This window comes from Solanum tuberosum, unplaced genomic scaffold, assembly GCF_000226075.1.
Source record: "Solanum tuberosum cultivar DM 1-3 516 R44 unplaced genomic scaffold, SolTub_3.0 scf00376, whole genome shotgun sequence".
NCBI lineage: Eukaryota > Viridiplantae > Streptophyta > Magnoliopsida > Solanales > Solanaceae > Solanum > Solanum tuberosum.
In genome coordinates, this window is record NW_006239305.1 from 194,963 (window position 1) to 200,193 (window position 5,231).

Below are 5,231 nucleotides of genomic sequence, written 5' to 3' on the forward strand. Positions count from 1 at the left end.
GAATGTAGAAAGAGCTATTGTATCAGCTAAAGGTACAGTCAAAAAAACAATAAATATGGAAACAAGAAAGATGAAAAAAACCGTTCAAACGGTAGCGGGTAAAGACTCATCAAATCCGTTGATGGCTGACACTTTGCCAAAAAGTGTAAGGATTCTGCCAGCAAGTTTCAATACGGTGGCATAGACAAGCAAAAAGACAAAGGGATTCCTACAAAAAAGAATAGAAAAAATAATAAAACGTTCCCTTTGTAAGTTACTTAAAGAAAAAACTAAAGAGGTTATACAAGAAAACCCAAAACCAGAACCAACAAATTCTAATCCTGAAGAAGACACAGGGAGTAGAAGTGATAAGAATGATCTGTCAATAGACCAATTTACTCAGCACTACGACCCGAATGAAGACGATGATTCAGGAATGAGTTTCGATTCCGAAGCACTACACAACTTGGATACCTAGAGAAATACGTAAGCAATGATGTCAACGAAAGAATATGTAAGCAATGACATCATAAGTCACTACTATAAAGAAGACTTCACTACCTATAAAGAAGACTCCACTCCTCAGAAACGGACAAGAAAAAGGACAATTATTTTGAAAAAAGTCTTTCAAAACCATGTGATGATGAGGCCCAAAGAGCACCCGGCATTAAAGAGAGATTATTTTCAACATTTGAAATCCGAACTTCAAATTCGGATCTACTCCTATAAATAGGGACCATTTGCAAAAATAGAAAGACAAAGCGAAGAAGTAAGCAGAGCATACATAAAAGAAGAAATTTAGTTCTAAAAATGAGTTTGATATTTCCTTTCCCTTTCCAAAAATAAAAGGAGTGTAAGTGTTTGTTTGTTGTGTTTGTGTACAAAGAGTGTGAGTCTTTATTTTTCTGCAAGTAGCTGTAAGGTCACCCGAGGACTCCCGAAAGGGAAACCTCATTCCGACCATTATCATGTAAGTAGTTATCTGTTTTCTAGATCTTAGTAAGTTTCTCCCTATATAATGTATTGTTATTATGAATGTATAATATGTTGTTTATATTACTATGATGTTAATATGTTCATACACCCTTTAAATTACTCTTAGTAAATGGTTAGTTCTTTACCTTCTTAGTAATCCCGATGGATTAACCTGTAATACCTAGGGAAGTTGAAAGTCTGTCATGGTCAGGGGAACCGAAAGGACTGTGTATCCCAGGGTGTGGTTAAAGAAGCAGGTGCTAAGAACATGTGTTGATGAACAGAGTAAGGTAAAGTGAAATGAACTTTTAAAAAAAAATTGGGAAATTACTTAGATTTAGTAACAAAATACTACTAAACTAAATAACGGAGCAGGAAGAGGGAGTACTGAGTAGGATTTTACGTTATCTAGTTTAGTAGTTTTTTGTTATTAAATCTAAGTAATTTCTCCCAATTTTTTTTTAATCAAACACCACAAATCAAAATGCAGTCACAACTGCAATTCATTGTCTTAAATATAAGGGAACTAAATAGGGATAAAGTGCATTGCATTGTCTATCACCCAAAAAAATATAATGTCTACATTGCATTACCAACAAAAATCTACCAAAACAAGTTAGATTGCATTAGAGGTCTCTTGGTTCAATTGTGCAGCCTTAGACCTAGTCTCCATTTGTTTTCTTCTCCTCATCTCTTCAAGTTGGCTTGAGGTCATAACTTGTTTTCCCTTCTATTTCACACCACATATTGGTTTATGTCCAAGATCTCCAATAGATTGCATTAGAGCTCTCTAGGCTCAAATGTATAGCCTTAGACCTAGTCTCCATTTGTTTTCTTCTCCTCATCTCTTCAAGTTGGCTTGAGGTCATAGCTTGTTTTCCCTTCCATTTCACACCACATGGTGGTTTATGTCCAAGATCTCCAGTGACAACTGCTGAAGACTTCACATTTCTAAATCTTTTACTAGGCATTCCAGGATGTTCAAATGAATATTAATAATCTTAATTTGTGATTAAAGAAAAAATAATAAATGATATTTAAGTGTAGAAACAGGGAACTTACATTAATAATAGTAGCACCACTTTGTGTGTGTAGTACACCATTCCAACCATTCTTGATCTGCTAGCAACACTACCCTAAAAAATAACAAAATATTCAGTAAAGCAACTTATTTAAAACTTATACATGAAGTAAATAAAGGAAACTATATCACCTTTTCTGTTGAACCCTTTGGTCTACCCCTTCCTCTTTCAGTTGGAGCATTAGGTGTTGCTCTTGGGCCAGCAATTTGTGTTGATGTTGGTGCAGTAGCAGGGCCAACAGTTTGTGTTGATGTTGGTGCAGCAACAGGACCAGAAGGAGGTCTTGAACTTGGTGCAACACCAGGGCCAGAAGGAGGTCTTAAACTTGGTCCAGCAGCAGGTCTTGAACTTGGTCCAGCAGTAAAGCTTGTGCCAGAAGCAGGTGCACCAAGAGGACACTTTCTTTTATTGTGACCCTTGTTATGACAAGTGCTGCATGACATCTCAATCCCTATTTTGGATAATTTTCCAGTTTTACTGGTCTCACCTTGCTCTTTCTTCATTTTCTTGCCAGGCCTTCCTGGCATCTTCCTAACATGAGGTGGTATCACAGAGATGTTTTGTGATTCTGGCCACATTTTCAGATTCATAACTGGCTGAATGAAGTAGTTGTATGTCTTCATGTATGTTTCTCTGTTATAGCAATGAGAAATGTAGTTGATTGGGTCCAATTTCCATTACATGAGGACATGGTATGCCTTTCAGCATCCATGCTCTACAACTACATATTTGCCTTTGAATATCTACTACATGTCTGTATGGTCCATGAAGTACCTCATACCCTGTATTTGAATTCCATTCAATGCTGCATTTCATAGACTTAGATGTGTTATCTTGTAGAACCTTCATTGCCATTGGAGAAATGTCACAGATTCAAGTATTGCAAAACTCTCTCATCTGCCTTATTCTTTTCATCATTTTCACCCTAATTTCTTCAAGCATTGTAATTATAGTCTTATGTCTTGCTGCTAATATCCATGAATTGAAACATTCAGTCATGTTATTATCTACAACATCACATTTTAAGGTAAAATTGAAGTAAAGCTTGCTCCATCTTTCAGGATTATAATACAACAAGTGATCAACTATATTATTGCCCAACCTTTTCATATAACTAATGTTATCATTTAACTCAGCCTCAAAAGTAGACCTTGCACACCTCCAATTTCTTTCTCTCAAGACCTCTCCATCTCTTTGACCAGTTAGCAAGGATGTGTCTAGCACACATTCTATGCTCAACATTTGGCAAATGATCAGTTATGGCAATTTCAAGACCCTATAAGAAAATTCAAGACATGAAACTAAGAAACTAAGACATTAAAGAAACTAAGACATTCATAAATAAATGGCATTCAAGACATGAAATAAATAAAAAAAATCAATAAATATTCTAACCTTTTGCATATCTGATATGATTGTGAGGTCTGTACCATCTCCTAACTGAAGATCTTCCTTTAGAAGTTTGACAAACCAAGCCCAAGTAAACTTATTTTCAACTTCAACTACTGCCTAAGCCAGTGGCAACATTTGATTGTTCCCATCTTTACAAACAGCAACCAATAATTGACCTTTAGATACTCCCTTTAGAAAACAACCATCCAAACCAATGCACCTCCTACAACTAGCTAAGAAGGACTTCTTCATTGCATCAAAACATACGTAGAAGCCTTGAAACATTTTTCTACCATTTTCAAATGTTTCTTCATGAAGCTTGACTACACATGTACTACCTGGATTAGTTCTTAGCAACTCATCTTTGTAGTCCAAAATCCTCCCAAACTTAAGAACATAGTCACCCATTAACTCTTGTAATACTTTGTTTCTTGCTCTCCTACACACTGTTCTTCCAACATATAAATCCAATTCTTTTTTAATAAGCCCTTGAAAATCAAAGATTCTAATGTCAAGTTGGTCCTTTATCCTTTCACTGTAGTGACTAGATAAGAACTTGCTATTACGAAGCTTGTTCCTATTAGTAGGATAACATTTGTGAACTGGATTGTATGTCTTTATAACAAAATTATTTGTCCTAGAATTAAACCTAGCAAATAAAACTCAAGGACAACCAACTGTACACCTAACCCTTACCCTTGTTGGTTCATTAATATACATTTCAGTTGCAACATGTTCAGCAACAACATATTTGGTAACAACAGATCTAAACTCATTAACACTTTCAAATACAAGACCCAATTCCCACACTACTTTCTGAGAAGATGCGTCAAATACAACTCTATTCACCTTCTTTCTCCTTCTTGGCTTAACTCTCTCTCTTTGTTGAACCTCGTTTTCATCATCACTGAAAGCATCTGGATCTGTTTCAAAACTGGCAGCTTCATTTGAGGGATAATAAGGCTCATCACCAGCTAGCTTGCCTTCTAAGTTGTTTCTATTACCACCTGTAGATTCATCATATCCAGCATCTGTACCCTTTTTTCTGTTTCCTAACTTGACATGATCAGGCAATGGAGCTCTTTCTCCCCTTTTCTTTCTCTTTCTTTTACTCCTTTCCTCCCTAAAACTTCTTAGTTCATCATCTACATCACTCCCATTAAATCCCCCCTCCCTCATTCAATGATTCTCTATCTGAATTTTGTTCATTAGAAAGATGGACAGGGTCAGAAATTGGATCAGAGGAAGGATGGACAGGATCAAGAGTTGGATCAGTAGAAGGATGGATAGAGGTTGGAGTTTGATCAGTAGGAGGAGGAGTATTTGGAGCAGTGAAAGAGTGTACATGAGAAGATGTATTTGAATTGGCAGAGGCATGGGCAGGGTTTGAGGCAAGGTTTGAGGCATTTTCTTGGGCCTCATATGTTGGTTCTAATTCAACATTAAAAGATGCATTAGGCCCACTGTTTTGAGATGCTCCCTCACCTACTCCATTTTCCCCATATTCCAATAAAAGTGGACCAAAACTGGATCAACAATAAAGTGACACACAAAACAGTCCAAAATATCTCCATGACTCAAACACTCAGCAATTAAAGTAGTTTCATAATCAGATTTGATTTCTAACATAGCAGTACTTCTAGGAAGTTTTACATACAACACACATTGTCCAGGTTCATACCCCAACTCTTTCAGACAATCCCTCAATTCAAAATAAGATAACCTATCTATATCAACATCTAAAAACTCATAAACTCCTCCACCATGATATGGTTTCCCCTTGTATCCCTTTTTTCCAATCTT

The 5,231-nt window shown here is 36.3% G+C and overlaps 1 long non-coding RNA gene across 1 annotated transcript in view; it reads left to right on the forward strand.

The window, feature by feature from the left end:
* The window catches only part of LOC102588107 (uncharacterized), a 29,074-nt gene extending 26,821 nt beyond the window's left edge, over window positions 1-2,253 (forward strand). Inside the window, exon 6 of the long non-coding RNA XR_001471589.1 lies at window positions 2,209-2,253. This is a non-coding gene — a long non-coding RNA (uncharacterized lncRNA). The remainder of the gene's footprint in view (window positions 1-2,208) is intronic.
* The last annotated feature ends 2,978 nt before the right edge of the window (window positions 2,254-5,231 follow it).